The sequence below is a fragment of the Ursus americanus genome, chromosome 33 (assembly GCF_024610735.1).
Source record: "Ursus americanus isolate L20-20 chromosome 33, mUrsAme1.1.p, whole genome shotgun sequence".
Classification (NCBI taxonomy): Eukaryota; Metazoa; Chordata; class Mammalia; order Carnivora; family Ursidae; genus Ursus; species Ursus americanus.
The window spans coordinates 32,263,138-32,286,923 of NC_142159.1; the positions used below are offsets into that span (position 1 = coordinate 32,263,138).

Here is a 23,786-nt window from a genome sequence, read left to right on the forward strand (position 1 = left end):
TTGTTTAAATTGATTTTTGATTTCCTGGTTTATCGAATCATTCCTGAGCAGGATGGTTCTTAGTCTCCAAGTGTTTGAGTTTCTTCCAAATTTTTCCTTGTGGTTGAGTTCCAATTTCAGAGCGTTGTGGTCTGAGAATATGCAGGGAATAATTTCAGTCTTTTGGTATCAGTTGAGACCTGTTTTGTGACCAAGAACATGGTCTATTCTTGAGAATGTTCCATGGGCATTAGAATAGAATGAGTATTCTTTGGTTCTGGGGTGTAGTGTTCTATATATATCTATGAGGTCCAACTCATCGGGTATGGCATTCAAAACTCTTGTTTCTTTGCTGATTTCTTGCTTAGGTGATCTATCTATTGCTGATAATGGAGTGTTGAGTCCCCTACTATTAGCATATTTTTATCTCTATGCCTCTTTATTGTGGTTAAGAGTTGGCTTGTGTATCTTGCTGCCCCCCTATTGGGGGCATATATATTTATAATTGTCATATCCACTTGTTGGATACATTCTTTAAGAATAATATAGTGCCCTTCTGTGTCTCTAACTATAGTCTTTAGTTTAAAATCCATTCTGTCTGATATGAGAATTGCTACCCCAGCTTTCTTTTGAGGTCCATTGGTGTGAAAGATGGTATTCCATCCCTTTACTTTCAGTCTGAATTTTTCTTTAGGTTCAAAATGAGCCTCTTGTAGACAGCAAATGGATGGTTCATGTCTTTTTATCCAATCTGCAACCCTGTGGTGTTTTATGGGAGCATTTAGGCCATTTACATTGAGACTGATTATTGAGAGATATGATTTTAATGATGCCATGTTGCCAGTAAAGTCTTTGTTTCTATAGATTGTGACTTTCTGTTCTGTATCACTCTTGGGGCCTTTTTACTTTTATAGAATCCCCCTTAATATCTCCTGTAGGGCTGGTTTCGTGGTTATGAAATTAGTCAATGACTGGCAATTCTGGAAGGTCTTTATCTCTCCATCAATTCTGAATGACAGCCTTGCTGGATAAAGGATCCTTCGATGCATGTTTTTCTCTGAAAGAGCTTTAAAAATGCCCCCCCCCCGCAACCCTTTCTCTCATTCCAGGTCTGTGTAGACAGGTCTGACATAATTCTGATACCTTTGCCTTGGTACGTGAGAAATTTCTTTGCCCTGGCCACTTTCAATACTATATCCTTGGATCTAAGATTTGCGAAATGCACTATGATGTGACGTGGTGTAGATTTTTCATGGTTGAGCTTGGGAGGGGTCCTCTCTGCCTCTTGGAAATGAATGTTTGTTTCCCTTGCTATATTAGGGAAGTTTTCAGCTACAATTTGTTCAAATATCTCTTCTAAACCTCTGTTTTTCTCCACCCCTTTGGGCATGCCAATGATTCTGACATTGGAACATTTCATTGAGTCAGTAATCTCCCGTAACCTACATTCCCTGAGCGTGGACATTTTGAGTCCAGATTCTATTCTAGCTTTCTCTTCTACTAACCCATCCTCCAATTCGCTGATACATTCTTCTGCCTCATTCACTCTGGCTTTCAGAGCCTCTAGTTTTGACTGCATTTGACTCATAGAATTTTTAATTTCTGCCAGATTCGCTCTCATTTCCGCCCTTAGAGATTCTATATTCTCATTAACATTTTCGTTAATACTTTTTTCAAGTCTACACATCACCTTGACCACTGTTACTCTGAACTCCATTTCTGATAATTTGGTTATATCCATATCCATTAGTTCTGCGGCAGAGGCCACAGACTCATTGTCCTTTTTTTGCTGGGGGGGATTTCTCTTTCTTGTCATTCTTATAAGGAGAGGTTGCGGGGTTGTCCAGAGCCCAAATTATTGACCGGGACCCAGGCCGTGCGTCCTTGTTTTATAGGGATCTTAGGGATGTGGACTTCTTGATTTTTCAGCCTGCCTTCTGGGGGAGGGGCCTGCCACACCGATACTCAGACAACCCTGTTTGGGTAGCATCTCCCTGTCGCCTGCGAGGGGGGAGGGGGATGGGCACACTGTGAGCCGGTATTTCCAGGCTTTTGTTCTCTGGCGGCTTTCTCTGACGGTTTGCTGTGTATTTTCTGAGAGTCAGAGCAGCAGTGGCTGAGTCTCAGCCTCTGTCTCAGAACAGAGGGGATCACGGGCCGTTCTCCACTGATGTTCTGGCCACTTTAACTCTGATTTTGTTGGTGCTGCTCAACCCTGCAGCGTCCTGGGATGTGTACCCCACACCCGGTGTCCCAGCCCTCACTTCCAGGGCCTGCACGTCCCTGTCCTTTGTGTTTCTAACATCGCCAGCCGCCCCTGCGCTCTTCCGGAGCTCCCGGTCTCAGTCTGGTTCCAGTGAGCGCACCAGAGCTCTGGTTTTTAGTCTGGTCGTGCCATTTTGCTGGCTTTAAAATGGGCAGCAGTCATGCGACTCCATCAGTGAAAGCAACCAAGGGCACATGTGGGTGCATTTCTTCAGCCAAGATCAACTGAGACCCCGCTGTGGGCCACGCTCCATATTAGATGCTGGGAACAAGTTGGCTGTATCCTCGAGGTTCCCAGTGCATACGACACATGACAAGCTGCCCATAGAATGGCTCTGTTTTATTCATCCCTGTATCCCTCATGCCTCACACAGTGCCCAGCATATAGTAGGAGCTCAATAAATAGCAATTTCCTTGGAGAGTGGGACAGTGTGGCAGTCAAGTCTCTGGCATTTGGAATCTGGGAACTTGGGTTTGAATTACAGCCTGTCCAGTTATGTGCTATGCAGCTCTGGGCAGGTCACTTCATCTCTCTGAGACCCAGTTTCCTTGTGGGTAGGATGGGAGCTTAGATCACAGGGCCTGTGGGGGGTTAAGGAGCTTATTTGTGAAAAGAGCCTGGCCCGTGCTCAGCGCTCAGATTACACCTACCTGGAGTTAATGTGGTCACCATAATGTCAGCGAGCTCTGGCAAACAATCCAGTCTCCATTCACTTTCTGGAAAGTGAGAAGGCCTGACAGACCGCCTCTGTGTCATCCACACTAGGAACCACAAAATCAAAACTGGTGGTTGACCTTCCTTCCCTTCATCTCTCCTTCTTCCCTCCCTCTCCCCTGCCGTGCTCTCCCATTTCAACTCTTCTCTCTGCTTGCTGCCCCCTCCTCCCGAAGGGAGCTACATTCAGGTAGGAATCTAGGGAGGAGGTTTCCAGGAGCAGTCTGGCTTACCGGCTACTTTGCAGACTGAGGTGGGAGACTAGGGTTGTGAAATCAGAGAGAAGTAAATATGTGTGATGTTTGTCTTGTTTTCTTCATATATCGATGACAAAAGAGTAGGAGATATTATGTGGATGGGTTTCAGGTGTGCTCTGCTATTTAAGATGATCTTTCCCTGAGACCTGCTCTTTCCTGCTCTGAGTCTGCCAAGCAGCAAACCTGGTTCATGTTTGAATCTCGTGTGTTGGGAACTGAGCAGGGGAGTTACCGGGTTGGGTGTGGTATGACCCCTGCCAGAGGCGGTCTGGTGGGATACAGTCTGTCCTGCACACTTGAGCTGGAGACAGAGTGCTTCCCTGTGAGCCAGGTGCGGGAGGCCCCGGGGACCATCTCCCTCTGCACCTTTCGGTCTCGGACCAGCCCCTGCAGGGGCCACCCTCAGGTCTGCCCTGGGGGAAAGGGTGCTGCCAGGGAGGGCGGCACAGAGAATGTTCCCTGTGGAGCTCCCACACTGCTCCCAGGTCCTGCTGCAGAAGTGAGGTGGGTGGCAAGCCCTGGAGCACATCTCTCTCCTCCTCTCCTCACCCACATCCCCGGTCCTGGGATTAGAATAAAACCTGCACTTGGCTCCATGGGAGAGAGGCCCGGATGCAGTGGCCCGGAGACCCTCCCTGGCTGGCAGGAATTCTAGAGGTCTGTGTGAAGGCTGCTGGGTAGGCTGCACACAATGGCTCTCACGGTCCCACTGAGCTCCTGGGACTGGCCAGGCCCAGGACAGAGGCTCTGAGCACCAGAGCCAGAGTCCCTGCTCCTGTCAAACCTGCTGCTCCAGCTACACAGCGATGGGCCTGCTTCCCACCTTGTGGTCATGGCCCAACCTGGGTCCTCCCCTCAGGCCTGCACGGGGCCTCCCCAGTCCTTCCAGGGCTTGGCTCTGGGGGCAAACGCTGGCAGGCACGAGTGTTGGTGGGGCCGCACCTGCTGTAGAGCCCCTGTCACTCCCCTGACAGAGGAGAGGAATTTGAACAAGTTAGTTTCCTTTCTTGCCTCTGTGGAGATGTGTGGAGGGCCTGGGTCACCTCGCGGCAGCGTTTCTCAGGCTCTGGAGATGACTCGTGTACATGAGAACCAAACGAAGCACTCAGATGGGAAGGAAATTCCATGCAGTGCGAATTCAGAATATGTTAAGCAGTTAGGATTAAAATTGCATACATTTCACTTTCCACTTTTGTAAAAAATAAAACAAATACAACTTGTATTATAGTTGAAAAAGCAGTGTCTTCTGTCCCCTCTTCTTGCGGGAATATATAAAGGCATAAGAGTAATGATGCTAACATGAGGTGTACTGATTGGCTTTTACCTGAAAGTCACAGGCAGGGTTTGATGATGAGTGAGGAAGAAGAAGGAATGTGAGCAAGGAAAAGAGGGCAGTTTCAGGTCTCTGTCCATTGTGCAGGTGCCGGTGTCAGGATGGGTCGTACTGCAGGTGGGGTGGGGGCAGGGTCCCCACTCTCAGCCTCTGTCATCAGACTCCCTCTCCTCACAGACCCAGAGGGCGGGACTTGGCCTTTCTCACCTGGAGTTAAGTACGTTAACTTCCCCAGTGGGAGCTTTGTATAGAGAGGAGCTTCCCTGCCTTCCCCTGGGACCGTGGTGAAGCTTCCTTGCCCACAGGATAGTTTCTGGACTGGAAAGTTGGGTTGGACTCTGTGTTTCAGCAGCTCACTTAGCAGGGCCCAATTCCTTCTTCTTGTCCCTGGATGTGCGTCCCAGAACCCAGGACTCCAGATCCCTGATCTTGGACACCAGCTCCCCCAACTGACCCTGTGTCTTGATCTCATTCTTCTGAGTGACCACAGAGCAGAAGGGACATGACAAACCTTTCCCATGGTGCTCCTTCGGCCATGAATTGATGCACTAGCGACCGCGGATATAAGCACAGTTTAGGTACATAGCTTTTTCTGGATAACCTAGGCAGATGAGACATTTGCTTCATTCTTTAAAATGTTTGGCCAGACCCACTCTCGGGAATAATAAGTATACTGGAGTTTCTTAATGACCCAAATGACCATGAGGGCTTGAGGTTTTATCCTCTTTGCTTGCATAAACCTGTCATGTACCTAGTATTTCTCATCCCTCTACAAGAATATGGCCTATAGCATAATACAAATATGAATATGAATATAAATATAAATAAATGACTCTTGGCCCGGAACTTCTGATATCTGAGATGCTATTTAGGGTAAATGGTGCAATTGGTCATTCAGCTTTGACCTGAGCTGGTGAAATGAACCAGATCTGGGGTGTCCGATATCGTAGCCACCAACTACCCGTGGCCTTCAAGCACCTGGAATTCAGCTCACCTGAATTGAGATGTGCTCTGAGTGTAAAATGCACACTGGATGCCAAAACCAGAATAAGAAAGAGAACTTAAATTATTTTATTGAGATTTTTAAACACTGTCTCATTGACGTAAATGCATGTTGGTGTGATACCATTTTTCCAATTACAATTCTTTTGACTTTTCTCCTTTTACTGTGTGTAATGTGGCTACTAGAAAAGTTATGATTGATGCAGGTGGGTCACATTAGACGTCTGCCAGACGCTGCCAGGCTCGGCTGAGAGAGCCTCCAGCTCGGGGAGCTGGTCCCACCTGGCTGCCACTCAGACCCGGAGCAGCAGCTGAGGGGTGGAAACAGTCAATGGGGAGCTCAGTTCAGCATCTTGTGGGACAGTCCAAGCTATGATCTGGTTAAGGAAAAGGAAGACTTGGTCATCTCTCCAGCGTGGGTATTGAAAATCTAGTCCTGCCCACAGCTCCGGGAGCAGAGAGCCCAAGTGCCCCCAGTGTCTCTAGGTGCACATGCTGTGTTGGGATTGAGTTGGGCTCAGAAACACTTGCTGTATTAGTAAAATACTTCATTCCCCAGACTTTGCTCTCTCATATTTGCCTTTTGTGGAACCCTGAGAAGTTAGAAACAAAATTGCACAAGATTGGGTGTGTCCTCTGTGAGATTCTTCTCGGGTTTCCCACTCCCTCAAAAGGTGACTTGGTTCTGGAACAAGAATGATCCACAAGGGGCACTTTCTGTGAAAGTGTTCTCTTCCCACCTACCATACCAGCATTCACCTCTTGAATCTGATTCATTTTAATTTAATTCTAGGAGAAAAACGATTTGCTGATGACAGAAAGCTTGTGCCACAAATGATTTTATTCAGCATTGACCAAAATTTCAAAGGGAGCTACACGTTCAGAAAATTTGAATTTGAGTATTTACAAATCTCAAGAATTGCCTGTGGCCAATAAGTATAATTTTTTTCTTGTCTTCGGGACAAAATCAGTCATGTATTTAACTTCATCAACATTACTCCATATATATTACTCCATATATATACTTGTAAAAATTCATGCTTCATCATTAATCCACACCATGGAAGGTAAAATTCCAATTTCAACTCGACTCATATTTTCTTAAGATTAAAGCCTTCAGCTTTACTAATTAATAGTCACCCGTCACTAATATCGGTACAAATTCTCTTTCACTTTAGCTCAGCTATTTAGAACATGCAGGTCCAGACTGATGGATACACAACCTATTTGCTAAGGAATCATGGAGAACCAAGCAAGGGGGATGGCATTTGGCTCTGCTTCATTCCCATCCTCTGAGATGGATTCTTCACGTTGATTTTATTGCCACACAGTGACTAAAAAAAGAAATCTCTTATTGCTACCATGTTTTATTGCACAGTGAAATATAAAAATACAGGTGTATCAAAACCATGAAGCCAAATCTATGTGAGATTCATAATATGGGAAGGTCATAACAACATTTCATAAATTATACATATTTTAAATATCCTTTTTGGCGAACCCTCAGAGAAATTTGAGGGGTTTTTGTTGTTGTGCCTCACTTATTTTGTGTTTTTCTCTTCAAATAGAGAAAGCCCTGGTGGATTTTCGGGCTTGAGTGACACCTGAAATTTTGGTGAGTCCAGTGGTCACAAACACAGCTAGCCGCTAGGTGGTGCTGCGTCTGAAACTATGCCAGCTCTTCCCTCTTCCCTGTCCCCACCCAGGCTTACCCCCTCCTCCATTCTACTATCTGAAATGCCCAGCAGAGGGCAAGGACCCATCTGATTCCACAACTGCTCAGTTTAGTAAACATTTCTGTCTCTTGATAATGAGGGGTATCTTCACCACCTGCTTCTCACAAGACTACTAAAAATTAGAGCAGTTTAAACTCATAGGTAAATGTTCAGCCTGCCTTCTTTCTGGAAACCATTATCCTTTTTATAGGGAGGAGAGCGGCAGAGGAAGAGGGAGAGAGAGAATCTTTTTTTATTTTGTTTTATTTTAAAGATTTTATTTATTTATTTGACAGAGAAAGAGACAGCCAGAGAGAGAGGGAACACAAGCAGGGGGAGTGGGAGAGGAAGAAGCAGGCTCCCAGGGGAGGATCCTGATAGGGGGCTCGATCCCAGACCTCTGGGATCACACCCTGAGCCGAAGGCAGACACTTAATGACTGCACCACCCTGAGATCATGACCTGAGTCAAAATCGAGAGTCAGACATTGAAGTGACTAAGCTATCCAGGCACCGCATTAAACCTTAATGACATGGCAAAACTCGGCTAAATCCAGTCTCCCCTCAATTATTTCTACCTGTAGGAACCTTTCCTTTTGTCCCAAGACAAGTCATTTCTTTATGTTGGTCTCCCAGAACAACTTATAAATGCTGCTGCTGCTTCTTTCTCCCTTCTCTCTTTTTAAAAAGATTTTATTTATTTATTTTAGAGTGAGAGCACTCACAAACAGGGAGAGGAGCAGAGAGAGAGAGGAACATACTCCTTCCTGAGTGTGGAACTGACACAGGGCTGGAATCCAGGACCCTGAGATCATGACCTGAGCTGAAACCAAGAATCCAATGCCCATCTGACTGAAGCACCCAGGTACCCAACTTATAAACATTTCTAATAGAATTGGTTACTATTCTTTTCTTTTTGGATGGGTGTGGTCTTAATTCTTTTTGAATGAGACAAATTTAATAGCTGGGTCTGTGGTCTTGATTTTGGATATCAACTACAAGGAATATCCAGCAAAAAGTAGACAACAAATAGTTATTACTGGATTGATGTAGAATTTAATTTTATAACTTGAAATCAATCTGATTTCCCTTATATTATCTCTTGATTTTCATGCTCCCTACACTTTCCTGCTTATCTAGGAGTACTGTAAAACAATATAACATAATTGAAGGGAGAAAACTTAATTGGACATTATGCAAAGAATAAACCAAAGGCCATTTACCTAAGTTGTGGTACGATGTCAAGAAGGGAAATATGGGGGTCCCTGGGTGACACAGCGGTTAAGCGTCTGCCTTCGGCTCAGGGTGTTTTGGGATCGAGCCCCACATCAGGCTCCTGCGCTATGAGCGTGCTTTCTCCTCTCCCACTCCCCCTGCTTGTGTTCCCTCTCTCCCTGGCTGTCTTTATCTCTGTCAAATAAATAAATAAAATCTTTTAAAAAAAGGGAAATATGAAGATGTTATGAAAATTATTTGTAATTTCCCATCTCAGAAGTAAAGTCTACAATTCTCATTATTCTTGGACATTTTCAAATGTATCCAAATTTGTGGTGAACAAAAGAAAGCAAATATGAAACTTATGAGTTGCAATATTTAGAAATGGTGGTTGGATTTGACTGTGAGGCACACAGCCTTCTAACAGGCTATACATGCTGTGGGGTCACACTTTGGTCAGCCACCACAGATTCAAAAGTCATACACTTTATTAGCATTAACAAGGGGTGAAAAATGGTGTGAAATGGCTGATCAGTAATAATTGTTCTGTGAATATGAATTTTAGTTTGGATAAAAGACACGATATGATTTACTGCAACTTTAGATGTCTCGTTTCTATTATGCTCTCTTGCAAAATTTTCAAAAAGGAAAGGCTGTTGTCCAATTTCAGGTGGTCTGGGGCCCGTTCCAGTTTGTCTAACAATGTTTGAAAATACATATTTGCAATCATGGAGAAAAACATTTGGGGAGAAATGACTGGGTCCAGAGAGTGAGCTTTGAGAGAACACTTCCCAAAACACTTTTGCTACTTTGAAAAAATTGAAATATAAGAATAGGTGTATTCCTTTTTACCTCAGTGGGGTCTGTGACTAATTCCATAGAGATAGATATAGACCATTTAATATTGGGTTAAAAGAGATCAGGAGGAATCCCCATTTTTCATTATTTTTTTAAAAATGATTTATTTGTATATTTTAGAGAGAGAGAGACAGCGTGAGTTGGAGGAGCAGAGGGAGAGGGAGAATCTCAAGCAGATTCCATGTTGAATGCAGAGCCCAATGCGGGGCTCCCTTAGGAACCCCCATTTTTCTTAAAGAGGGTTAGCAGACATGGCTTAAGACAGGGCTTCTCAACCTTGGCTCTGTTGACATTTGGGGCAAGGGAACTCTTGTGGGAGCTGCAGGGAGCCTGGTAGCGTGTGGAGCAGCATCCCTGGCCTCTACCCACCAAATGCCAGTAGCACCCGCCCCACAGTTGGGAAACTTCAGTGTACCCAGACATTGCCGAGTGTTCCCTGGGGGCCAAAGCACTCCCTGCTTGGGGACCACTGGAAGCCAATAGAATGTGTCCAGAGAACTGGGAAGATACACCCTCTGGGTATAATATTCTATTATGTACCCCTTAATGGAGTAAAAATAATCTCAGACCGAAGAGACATTGACGGAATGTGAATACAGGGAGAGCGAGAACGCCAATGGAAGCCTCATCACCGTGTAAATGCCTGGAGAACAGGAGTCAAGGCGAGTAGAGAGGAGCCCTACATTAATTTATTTTCATTCATTAAAATTATTGATAATCATTCATTCCATTCATGAGTTTCTCACATTCTCCAGAGGGTGGCTGAGGAGAGAGCAAGATGGAGAGTTTAGACGAGGTTGATTAAATCGTTACTGAGCCACTACCACCCATGCCTGGCAACATGTAGGTAATTTTGTCCCACATTGACTCTGGGTTTGAGAATCCCTGGCACAGATGTGAGTCTCAGTACTCAGTCTGAAGAAGTGGATTATTTCAGGATGTTCATAAATCAAAGTGCAGTATAGCCTGAGGGAGCCTGAACAGCACTGGCCGATAGGATTCCATGATGTAAACGATCTCTGTCTGCCCTGTCCAATATGGTAGCACCAGCTCGGAGTGGCTCTTGAGCCCTTGAAATGTGGCCACCTTTCTTGTGTCACATGTGGAAATGTGAACATTTGGGGGATAGTGAATTAAAAATACATTGTTTAGTGTGCCTGGGTGGCTCAGTTGGTTAAAATGCCATCTCTTGATCTCAGCTCAGGTCTTGATGGTTGTGTGTTCAATCTCTGCCTTGGGCTCCACACTGGGCAGGAGCCTCCTTAAAAAACAAAACCAAACCCAAAACATCATTTACATTTACTTCACCATTTTCATTTCTCTTGTTTCCAGTGTGCTTATTAGAAAACATGAAACCATGTCTGTGTCTTGCATTAGGTTTTTATCAGAGAGCCCTGATCTAGAAGGTGGAGAATTCTGCCCTGTCAGGACACCTTGAACTCAACCCTGCTCTGGGTTAGTGTCTGGGCCAGGCAGGACCTGCAGGCAGAGCTGGGGATCCGCCTAAGTTCAGATCCTTCTCCCATCTCAGCTCAAAGCCCAGTGAGGATTCTAGACTTGGTTTCCAATCGGCATTTCAGATCTCTCTTGGTTTGGACCATGTGCCCTTGATTTTGTGTGTTCATTCGTTAGCACTAGAAAGGACATTTACTTAGGACCCATTAGGTATTTCCACTTTAAGGATGAAAGGATTTCAGGAAACAATAGCATTTAAATCACAGATGATCCTGCCATTCAACTGTCCAGGTGATCTCCCTCTGGGAAGCCACCATGAAGTAGTTTGAAGAGGCAAGCCAATGTCCTGTCTGCCTAGCCTTTCTGGAGAAGTGCTTTGTGGAAAATTTATAAATTAATTAATTAATTAATTAATTAATTAATTTCTGGTTCCTGGCACAGGACTCCTAAAATCCTTGCAGTTTCCTGAGGGATAGGAGAGACTTTTGTTAGTCATAAAATCTCCAACAGACCTCTCCAGAGTTTAGGCTAAATAGCTGACATAGGGTGGGGCCCAGAAATGGCATCACGGTGGGGCTGGTCACCAGAAGGACCAAACTGGGAGTCAAGGATTGGAAATTTCAGCCCCAGCCACTGGCCATCTGTGAGGGGAGGGGGCTGAAGATTGGGTTATAAAAAGTCTTGAACAAGACGTTGGTGAACACATTAATATTCTGGAAAAGTGACTTTCCCCCAGAGAAGGCGTGGAAGCTCTCCGCCACTCCCCACCCCCTTTAGGCCTTCCTTGCTCCACGCATCTCTTCCATTGGGCATTTCCTGAGTTGTATTCTTTATAATAAACTGGTCGATGTAAGTAAAGTGCTTTCCTGACTTCTGAGTCGATCTTTTTTTCCCCTTCATTCATATAACTTTTATTACACTGTATTTATAATTGTTTTTTCCTTTTTTAAAATTTAAATTCAATTAGACAGCATATAGTACATTGTTAGTTTCAGATCTAGTGTTCAATAATATATCATTTGCGTATACCCCCAGTGCTCATCGCATCACGCGCCCCCCTTAATGCCCATCACCCAATACCATCCCCCCCCACCTCACCTCCAGCAACCCTCAGTTTGTTTCATATACTTAAATGTCTCTCATGGTTTTTCTCCCTCTCCGATGACCTCCAGTTCAGTTTTCCCTCCATTCCCCTATGATCCTCTGCACTGTTTCTTAGAGTCTACCTATGAGTGAAACCATATACTTGTCTTTCTCTGACTGTTGTGTTTCACTCAGTATAATACACTCCAGTTCTGTCCAGGTCGATGTAAGTGGTAAGAATTCATCCTTTCGAATGGCTGAGTCATATTCCTTTTTATACATGGAGCCCATCTTCTTTATCCATCCACTTGTGGATGGATGTAAGTCATTCTAGTGAAATTATCAACCCTAAGGAGGGGGTCTGAGGGAGTACCTGACCTTGTGGTTGGGCAGAAGTGTGGGTAGCTTGAACACCCCATTTGTGACTGGCCTGTGCAGTGGGGACAGACTTGTGGGACTGAGCCCTGAAATCTGTGGAGTATGAATTGAATTGTTGGAGAACGTGGCGAGTTGGTTGTGGTTGGTGTCAGGAAATAGAGCACACGGGTGTACTTGAAACGTGAACACATCTCCTCCCTCCACTGCACCAATTGACTGCATAAAGCCCCCCCATGGGGGTCCTCTGTGCTCTGTGGTCTCTTGGAAGAATGGAGTCAGGTTCGACTGGCAGTAGGGGAAGTTGGTTTCCAAGATCAAAGATGTGGAGCCTAGCTGAGAGCTATTCCCTAGGTGAAGCCGTGGATGCCGAAATGACCCCACTGCCCCCTTCCTCACTAACGACTCAGAGATTGTGATATCACAGTTGGTTCCCCACGAAAGGTGGGAATTATCTGACTTTGGGCATTTTATGGGCCTGTGCCCCTCAGTCCCAAGTGCAGAGTAGAGTGACCTGGTAGGTCTCTGATAAAGACTGACGGTTGAGTCCTGCTTTGGACACAAGTGAGCCACCCGACAGAGTCCATTATCAGGACAGCTCGGTTTCTTGTGAGACATCTATTCTTTGGAGGAGCGATCGCCTCATACACTCTTCCTTTCCCGTTGCTTCCCCACCTCCTTTGGGCTCTTGACTGGTGCCCTTGTGGAAGGTCTCCCTGCCATGCCAGACCTCAGGTGGAATCTATTTCCTATGGAAAGCACCTGCCTCGACTCTTGATTTCCCTCACAAGACATGTAGCACAGTCTCGTCCTTTTTCCTGGCTTTGTGGGGGAAAAATGATACTACTAATGTGTGTCTTAACCTTTTGATATGGAAAAGGATGTGGCTACCCCAGAGTCCAAAAAAAAAAGCAAAGGCTTCAAAAATCATACTGCCCCCTATGTCTGGTCTTGCTTATTTCCCTCCTTACAACATTTTTACTGATTCACTGCTTAATGATTGTGAGACAAGGTCTCTCTTATAGGCATCATTAATTGAGTCCTGAGTTCGATGTTCAGGACAGATTTCTGTGGGAAGGTTTATTGACTGTGGAAAGAGCAGAGAGAAGCCACTGAAATGCAAAAGGAATATGTGGGCCTCTTCTATGTCCAGGCTCTGCATTCTGACCAGTGGCTGAATTTGTTTTTTCTCTCCAATGGGTATGACCTCAGATGTAGATACACCCAATGACAACCTCATGATTTCTGCTATCCTGAGGAGTGTCCAAAGTGGGTATTCGGTTCAGATAGAATCTGAAAGAGGTGCTGAGAGGTTCAGCTACACAACTGGCATCATGGACTCCCCTTGGTTGCCCTCTGGCCACCCTACTGGGAAGTAGATCTGGGGAACATGCAAAGAATAGATGTGGGCGTTTGCAAAGAATCTGTTCACTAACTCAGGAAGTTCCAACTGCCTGCAAAACTTGGATTCTGGATTGTGGATTTGAGAAATAGAAAGCCCTCGTTTATTTATTGGCACTGGGCCTAGGGCTGCTCTTTTCATGGACCCCAAGTTCTACCTAGTGGGGATCATCCTGGGTGTGGATATGTGAAACCTTTCATTTTCTAATGTCAGCATTGTGTCCTGGATGAATTCCTAACCTTGTGACCAGGTTTACCAAAATAGTACTTTACCAAAGTAAAGGGGTTGTTTTATGCCATTATTTTCTGGGGCTTGATCTCACGAATCTGAGATCATGACCCGAGCCAAAATTCAGAGTCCAAGGATTCACCAGGTTCCCCGACTACATACAGTTTTTTTTGTTGTTTGTTTGTTTGTTTGTTTAGCATGTATTGTAGTTCCTTGGTTAAGTCCATGGCACTTGGCTTTGTTCTAAAAGGTTTCCTTCTTTATGTATATTTAGAACTGGTTCCTTCCGTTTCCATTGCTACTTTTCATGAACAGATCAAAATCCTGTGTCTGTTGAGTGCCCATCCATGAGCCAGAACACACACTGAACCCTGCATTTTGGGGAGTATTTAAAGTACTTCATTTAGAAAAGTACTAGTTGTATGTATTGCCCTCAACCCGTTCACTATTACAGAAATGCAGTGGTGAAAATACAGTGATATTTCCCCCCTCATTATTCAGGAAAGAGTCTGCTTTACATACACATACTGACCAAGAAATTCACAAAGGTTGATAGGTAACTAAGTACGTCCTCTCAGCTATACACAGAGAAAAATCAGGTAGTATGCATAGACGGTGAGAGAATGACATAATTTCATTAGTATATGCTTAGAGAAATATGATTTGAAGAATGGAATTTCTGTGAACACTGCTCTTCATTTCACCTGGGACCCATTTTAAACTATATTCTAGACATGTCTGGTGACTGGAGGATAGAATGGGTGGGGATGGTGTTTTAAATCAAGAGTGGGACCTCTATTTATTCTCAATCTGTTTTTCTTTAACCTCTTCACCCTGAAGTTTGGCTAGTGACTCTTTTGGGGGGGTGGCAGGTCATCCCCCCTCATGTCTTTTATTTTCAAAAAAAAAAAAAGAGTGAGAAAGTGTGAGACTGGGGTTCAACTTTTGAAACAAAGCGTTTACTCTCCCATGCCCCCCTTGTCTGTGAAGGCAGGCCCCTGTTGACACCAGAAGTTGGCCGCTGTGCAGCTGCATTGACTCTGAAAGGTCTATGATGACACTGTCGCCATGGTGACTTGAGCCACACCTCTGCTGTCCTTTCCAGCTGGGACTCTTTGAGCTGACCCATTCCTAGGGATTGGTGTTTGCTCTGCTGCTCCAACTCAGAATGGGAAATTGCTGTGGTTCCTGCTGTGGTTTCTGCTGTGGTTCCTGCTGTGATGGTATGTTCCTAATGATCTTCTGAATGCTGTTTGCTAGGACTCAGTTCACTCTTTCTCAAACTATTTTTCTCATCGTTGAAAATTTCCTCTCTCCCAATTTCATCTACACATGTTTTATAGTTTTGTTTTATCCCTTGATTTCTACTGTTGGTGGTTCTACTGAGCTAGCAGCCTTGGTTTTTGTCCTCCATGGAGAACAATGGACTACTTCCATGATATCCTGCACCCCTCACTTGTCACCCCTAGGTTCTCAAGGGGGGGAAATACGGCAGTGTCTATGTTCGTTTAAGTTTTTTTAAGCATCCTAAATTCTATATTCACATTATGCATTTCTGAAATTTAGAGTGAACCCAGAAAGGTTGATATGGAGGACATTTATCATTGTTTTATCAGTGTCTTACAATGTCTGTTCTGTACCGTTCATCCCCAAAGGGATATGGATTTCAGGATTTTGGGGACATGTGGGTTCGTTCCTATCAATAGTTGCCCCAAAGAGATCCTCAGAATATGAGAGTCTATGTTTCAATTTATGACCCCCAAACACACCTTTCCATTTCTAAGAACTTTGGGTGTTATCAAAAATGACATTTTCTAGAGATTTCAATGGTATGCTACCACCCGTCCCATTCAGCGCCCCAGACGTAAGTATGGTGACAATAGCATGACCTTTTTTCCTCGGTGCTGCAATGAACAGCCGGCCTTTAATGTATGGTGAAAGATGGGTAACTGGTTAATGGATCGAGTTAATGAGTGATCGATAAGCAAGTACACAGATTATTAGTGATGCACAAAGAAAAATAGGTGATGTAGACACAAGAGCAGAGACACACGCATTATATATATAAGTATATATGTATATATAGATGATTGCATACGTTTGCACATAGGATTGTAGCTTGAAAACAGAACGTGTCTACATTAAAGTGGTTTTGATGTAATGTGTTTCTTAGTTCTCCTGAACTTTCATCCAGATCTCTTCCCAAAAGCTAAGCTATGTTTTTTTTTTTCTTCTATGAGTTGACAAGGGTCTCGGGAACTCCTAGTTTGTTTGGAGGCACTTGTATTTGTGTGAGGAATAAATAATGCAAGATGACATTGTTTCACATGTTTGAAAACACAAGACTTTGTAACAGTGACCCTCCCTTTCTTTACACTGGGATTCATCTCATTTGATCTGCTGACCTTAAGACAGGCTACTGGAACATTCTAGAGAACAGTCATGGATATTTGTGGACAAGGGCCCCAGAGAGTGGATTCAGGGAGACAGCAATAGATTTGCTCGTTTGCTTTTTGTTGTTGTTGTTGTTTGCCTCTGATTCTGTCCAGAGGAAATCATGTTGGGGTAAAATGCTTGTATTTAGGCAAAGCAGCTGTGTGTCACAGAGCAATGGTCTGGGAACTCAGACTCCCAGATTTGAATCCAGCTCTGGAACTTGTGAAATTGTGAGATCTCAGACAAGATCTAGACCCTCTAATTCACCTTTCTGACCACGTGACAGGTGTTCATTCATTCAATGCTCATCACACACTTATGCGATGATTTGTTTCCTCTCCCTGTTCCTCAGGTGGAGGAACGGAGGCACAGAGATGAATGTGACCAGGTTCGTGAACTCCTCTAAGTAAAGGAGCCAGGAGGTGAACCCAGGCCTGCAGTCCAGTGCTCATGCTCTAACTACTGAACCGAACTGCACTTATGACTCAGTCATGGGATCAGTAGTTACTGTGCAAAGAAGCTTTAGCATCTGCATGGATGTCAGGAATTCCCTGAGCCAAGGGGAATCCCAAACACTGTTTGTCATTATGAGGTCACCTCGGTGGTCACATAGCCCAGGGAAGCTCTTGAGCCATAGATGTCCAGATCTTGCCATAGTCATTCATCTGAAAAGGACGTAGAAAGCCTGGTCCGTTTGAAGCCATGATTGTGTTCAGTTCAAAGATTCTGAGGGTTTGGAGGCACCATTTAGGACAAGCCAGTCAAACTCTGTTTGAACACTGGGCTACTCCTCAGCACCTGACCTCAATCTGGTCAGAATGGAGGAGACCCTTTCATGGTGTTTGATGGCATTGTCAGTATGAGTAAGCCCTAGTCATGCCGACATCCTGTGACCTTAGGGACACTGCTGGGACAAGGAAAAATAAGACTCAAAGAACCAGTTCATGATTAACCTTCTGTCCAGAGCTGGTCAGTGCCTGGCCAATCAGTGTCATGGCATGGTCACTCTTCAGGGCATGGCACAAATAGAATAAGAATAGGGAGCATGCTGAGCGGTGCCTGGCTGGCTCCGCCAGTGGAGCATTTGACTCTTGATCTCAGGGTCGTGAGTTCAGTCCCCATGTTGGGCATGGAGCCTATTTTAAAAACAGAGAGAAAGGAATCAGGGACATAGTGTTGTAGATTTGATAACATTCTCCCCATAGCCCTAAAAAAATGCTTGAATGCCATGAACTACACACTTTAGGGACAGTGACCAACAAGAACTCAAACACTCGTAACAGCCTGCTGTCCATCATCCTTGTTTGGACGCGCTTGTCCAGCTAGGCCAGGGAGTGTCCATGCTCCAGTGGGGGCCTTTGCTCCTTCCGGAGCTCTCCCATTGTTGGCTAGTAAGTGCAAGCATGGAGAGAGGCCATGCTTCATGACTATATACACATAGCCTTGCAAAGCAAGACTAGAAGTCAAACAGCATCAAATGAATAATGGTGCTTGGTTTTCAATGATAGAACTTCATTATTGACAAATCGTCAACAATTGATGAGCTTCCTCACAAAGGATGTGAGATGAAATGCAACAGAAAGTCGTGCTTAGATCTGAATCTAAGTCTCTCAATAAAAGGTTGCTTATTATCACGTGCAAAATAGTATACAGCAGATGATAGATTCAAATGCAAAAGCAGGTCTGGGTGATCCTTATGGAGAGTCGTGATGGGGGACCTTCTCCAGGGTGTGGGTATGGAAGGGTCCCTCTCTATGTGTCCTTTGCATATTCCCTGATTTTTTAAAAAAGATTTTATTTGAGAGAGAATGAGAGAGCAGAAGCGGTGAGTAAGGGGGATGTGGGGTGGGGGAGGAGAAGAGGGACAAGCAGGCACCAAGCTGAGTGCAGAAACAGAGGCCCGGCTCGATCCCAGGACCCTGAGATCATGACCTGAGCCAGGTCAGACGCGTGACCCACTGAGCCACACAGGCGTCCCTGAGGGGTCCCTCTCAAAGGAGGTGGGGCTTGGTCCCCTGCCACTGCAGGGTTTAGAGAAGGATGAGGAGTCTATAAAGACTGGATCTGGGGGAGGAAGGAAGGAACAGGGAAGGTGCCCATTCAGAGCCAGTGCAGTCCCGGTTCACTCTTAGCCAGGCCTTAGCCCAGGCAGTTTGGAGACTTACTTAGATCAATACCAGTGAGATACTAGAGGTCATAGGCTTAATTTATTAAACCGGCAAAGCACTAGCCCAGATGGCCATTTTTCCAGTTAATTCACAGGAACTGCTCAGCCAGGGTTGGTCAGTTGAAGGGAAGCTAATTCTTGGTAGAGCTGTCATGTGACAATTAGTTTGGAAAGTCCTGGGTTCTGAATCAGCTTGGGAGCCCCGCAGCCCACTGGTCCCTGAGGGTGCTCAACTGGTCCCGGGGAAGGCTCCACGTCAGACAGCTAGTAGGGTGAATGCTGTGGGAGGATGGCCACAGTTGGGCTTCCCCTGGCCCTTCAGAGGGGCTTGTCAAGGGGCATCTGCACTGTGTTCTGGGTCAGGGGTTGAAACCTAGATGTGTGAAGGTGAGCTAGGATTTGGACTTTGCTGTTGGCTCAGGCACCTCCCCCAGGGCATCCACTGTCTCCCACAGACAACTCGGGGCTGGAGGATATGAGAAAGAGATGAGGGAGCCCTGGTTCAGGGCTGCAGGGCTTGATCTCTGGTGTCTGGGCAGGTGTCAGGTGTTCTGGGACCTCTCTCCCCAAGGAACCAACTCCATTCCTGTCCCGGCTCCCCCACTCAACATTAAGTTGTCTCTATAGCTTGGCTTTGGTAAATAGTGCTGCCGAACATGGGCAGATATTTCTCTGAAATCTAGACTTGAATTCAAATGGATTTCTTATCCAAGAGTGGGATTGCTGGGTGTAATGGTAGTTCTTTTGTGAATTTTTTTGATGAAGTCCCATATTGTGTTTTCATAGTGACTGCATCAGTTTACATTCTCTGTGGGGTATTTGAAGGCTATATGAACCCTAAGACCTTCCTAAAGCCCTCTCTGACTCAGGTGGCTTTGCTAGGCAAATGATGAACCATGGGATCAAAAGTTTGTACTCTGATGAACTTATCACTCCTTTTCCTATGGTCTTCTGATAGCAAGATGTCAACAGCTCTTTCTGTTGTCATGCATTTCCCATGGTCTCTGAGAAAACAAAAAACAAAAGTGAAGAAAACATCCATATTTTCTCTAGGTCTCCAGAAGCTGGCCAGGAGAATAAAGCCGAAGGTTCACCCCACTTCTGACTCTGTCGAAGGTACCGTGGAAATTCATTCATTAAGTTGATTCAAGAATAATTATTCTAGGGGCACCTGGGTGGTGTCCAACTCTTGATTTTGGCCCAGGTCATGATGTCAGGGTCATGAGATTGAGCCCCGTGTTGGGCTCCATGCTGGGTATGGAGCCTGCTTCAGATTCTCTCTCCCTTTCCCCATGCCCCTCCTCTGCTCACACTCTCTCTTTGTCTCTAAAAGAAAAAAGAAGAAGAAGAATCATTACACTAGTTTTCAGTGTCCCATACTTAAGACAAAAATGCCAAGCCATATTATCTTTGTTTCACGTGTGACAATTTTAATTTAGCTGGTCACTCATCGGTTTATAACCACAGTAGTCAAATGGCATTTGCAACTCAAGTCTGTTCACATTTCATGGTAGGTATAGTGAAGCTAAGGAATGGACATTAGTCTGTTATTAAATATTAGGAAAAATAGATCTTTTATTATTTTTAATGAATAGACGTTATTACTTCAAATAGGTTTAGATTAAGATAATAATTGAGCAGATAATATAAAAAGTTTCCCTATCATCCTTATCCCTTGGCGCACAATTTCCACAATCCTTAAAAGCTTCATCAGTGTGGAACACATGTCACAAATCACAAACCAGCGTAGCGATATTAATACTCATTGAAGGCCAGCATCGCTAGGAAGGTCTGCTCTGTGTTGTGCAGGAGTATGGGTTTTGACAAATGTGTAAAGTCGTGTATTCACCATGTACAGAGTAACTTCACTGCCTTGAAAATCCTGTGTTTAACCTATTCATGCCTTTGCCCTTTCTCTAGAAATCTTAACAACCGTTGACCTTTTGTCATCTCTATAGCTTTCTTTTCTCCAGAATGTCATCTAGTTGGAACCGTAAAGCATGTTGCTTTTCCAGACTGACTTCTTTCACTTTTATCTATACAGTTCACATTCGTCGATGTCTTTTTGTGACTTGATTGCTCAATTATTTTTTTAATCTTCTTTTTATTATTGTTTGAGAGAGAGAGTGAAAGTGTGTGGGGAGGGGCGGAGGAAGAGGGAGAGAGAATCTTCAGCAGCCTCCATGCTCAGCAGGGAACCCGTCTGACGTGGGGCTGGATATCATGTCCCTGAGATCATGACCTGAGCCCAAATCAAGAGTTGGATGCTTAACTGAGTGAGCCAGCTATGTGCTCCAGTAGCTCAGCTCTGTTTATTACCAAATCGTATTGCATCGTAAGGGTGTATTGCTGGTTGTTTCTCCGTTCACCTAGTGTAGGACAGCTTAGTCGCCTCTAGATTTGGTGTTCATAAATCAAGCCGATAGAAGCACTCCTGGGCCGGTTTTCATGCGGACACATTTTTCAACTCAACCGGGTAAATACCTAGGAGTGAGATGGCTAGATGACACAGCAAGACTGTGTTTTGCTTTGTAAGATTTGATAGGATTCACCAGTCAAACCATCTGGGGCCGGCTCTTCCTTTCTGGGAAATGTATTAACTATCGGTTAAATGTTTTTGATACCTGCCTGTTCAGATCATCTATTTCCTTTCAGTGGGTTTTGGTAGTTTTGTGACTTTGAAGGAATTGGCCTCTTTCCTTTCAGGAATCCTAGAATTTTTCCATGTATTCCTTTAGAATCCTTTCAACGTGACGTCTCCTCTTTCATCTGTTGTTAATGTGTGTCTTCCCTCTTTCTTCATGGTTAGTCAGGCTAGAGCTTTATCCATTTTACTGATATTTACAAAGAACCAGCTTTTGTCTTGGTTTGGTTGATTTTGTCTGAGAGTTTTTTGTGTTCCATTTCATTGGTATCTGCAATTATAGGATTTTTTTTCTCTTACTTGCTTTATATGACATGACTCTTTTTTGCCTTGTTTTCTAAGGAGGAAGCCTATTCACTTTGAATCTTTCTTACTTTCCAACACGATGACATTCAGTAGTATAAATTCTCCCAAGCACTGCCTTTGCATACATTTTTGTCAACGTATATTTTCATTTCGTTTAGTTCAAAATCTTTTCAAGCTTCTCGTGAAACTTCCTCTTTGACCATTTTTTAAAAATTTCCAGCTATTTGGGGATTTCCCAAGATTTCTTGCTGTGGTTGAGCTCTAGTTTAATTTCATAGAGGTCTGAGAGCAGCTGTTGTATTGCTTCTACTCTTTGAGATGTGTTGGGGTGTGTTTTATGGCCCAGCATGTGGTCTCTTGCTGAATGTTCCAGGTGAGCTGGAGAAACAGTATATTCTGCTAGAGAGTCTGTGCTCCAGGAAACCTGGATTCCCTGTGTTCCCTTTCCTGTCTCCTCAGGGCCATGGTTTGTCCTGTGTCCTTCCCTCTCCATGGATCCGAGAGTGGTTGATTTTTCAGTGTCTTCAGGCTTTTTCTTGTTCGTAGGGTGGACAGTGATTGCCATGATCCTTGCATGTGGAGCCCTCTACTTTTGTCTTCATGTGCCTTCAACTCCCTTCTCCTGAAGTGTGTCTTGACTTCAAGATATTTGGGCACACGCTGCTTCCATTCATATAACCAGGTCTCCAAAAACAGCCGAGAAGCCTGTGTCTAGATGTCAGCTTACGTAGCAAAACACACGTTTTCTTTGACGTTCCACCTTTTACATTGGCTGTTATCCTAAGTTAGAGGTTTACAGAAATATCAGCCATATGCTTTCACTCAACGTGTTACCCTCCCAGAGGTATGGACTAGTGAAAATAGAGAATATATGTGTTTTTACATATATCCATTGAGTATCCAGCCTTTCACACACAATGACAGACCAAGAAACCCATTGACAGAGATGGATAGATACGCATGTACATAGGGAGTTAGTAACATAGAAAAAAGAAAAGGTAACGTTTTGAGATGAAGAGACATATGAATTTCTGTACGTAGACAATTGCATCCTTGTGCACATAGAGCTCCAGCTTTAGAAAAGCACGAGCCTCTATTCATGTGGTTGTGAGGTAATGCACAGGTCAGGTCCCCTGAGTCTGCATCCAGCGTGCTGTGCAAAGGCGAAGCTCTGGTCTCTCGCATGGCTGGGCAACAGGTCTTAGCTTGAGGTGCTCACATGTAGGAGGAGGAAATCTCACAAGATGATAGAGTTTCACACGTTGTAGAACACGAGTATGTTAGGTACATAAGCTCTCTCCCACCAGTCAACTGGTGTTCGTCGTGTTGGACCAGATAGCTGTCAGGTCAGGCAACTAATTCATTCTGGAAGCATCATGCACATTATTTTGGGAAATGGCCACTTAGTGTGTCCTCAGGCAGTCAGAAAAAGCATTTCCGAGACCTTTATGTGACTCCTTAAACACCGGGTCTGGCTTAACATAAAGGAGTCCTTTTTAGACAAAGCAGGTGTGCATCATGGGGAAAGCACTGGCCTGGGAGCTTGGACAGCAGAGTTTGACTGCAGCTCTGAGTTCTGTGGAGTTATGGCATCTCAGATGAGACATTTCACCTCCAAGGAACCTTCCTGAGCATTTCCATGGCATGCTTTACTTACACTAACCATTCAACCCTCACCACCAATGCAGTACTTTGCTTGCTAAGGGCAGTCTTCAGATGGAGAAACTGAGGCACAGAGCTGAATGCGCCCAAGCACACAAGCTCTTAAGTGGAAATGCCAAAATGTGCACCCAGATGGCTGGGCCCATGCTGCTACTCTGAGATACTGAACTGCACTTCCCACACTGACAAGCATAGCTCTGAGCCATGGGTTCAACAGAAACCACGCAGGATCTTTCCAAGGCCTGTGTATATAATTGAGCTGCATGAGTCTACAGAGATCCCAAGTACTGTCTACCATTATGAGGTGGCCTCAGTGGTCACATGGAGGGCAGACCTGGGCATAGCCCTTAGTGTGAAAAGCACACAGAAGGTCCAAACTGTCTGTCCAGCTCACAGATTTTGAGACTGGGAGGCACAACATTGAAAAACGTGGTAAATCTCTCTCAGTGTTGGGTCACTTCTCAGCGGCTGGCCCCAAACGGGAATCAAGAGATAGTTTAGTGCTCTTTGATTGCATGATCCCCCTGAGCCCCAGAAAGCCTCCAGTGCTGGCAATGACACACCCAAGCAACAAGGACAAATAAGAACTCCAAGTAACATATGGTTACTAACCCAGGGTCCGCTCTTTTTCCTGCACCTCTCTTACAGAGCTGAGGTAGAGGACGTCGGGAGGAACCCAGGCCTCCCACT

The 23,786-nt window shown here is 44.8% G+C and overlaps 1 long non-coding RNA gene across 2 annotated transcripts in view; it reads left to right on the forward strand.

The window, feature by feature from the left end:
• LOC123780120 (uncharacterized) overlaps positions 1 to 23,786 on the forward strand; it is a 57,429-nt gene that overhangs the window by 31,261 nt on the left and 2,382 nt on the right. For both annotated transcript variants that reach the window (XR_015722715.1, XR_015722714.1), the window contains 3 exons: positions 7,120 to 7,166; positions 7,976 to 8,130; positions 14,872 to 15,104. This is a non-coding gene — a long non-coding RNA (uncharacterized LOC123780120). The remainder of the gene's footprint in view (positions 1 to 7,119; positions 7,167 to 7,975; positions 8,131 to 14,871; positions 15,105 to 23,786) is intronic.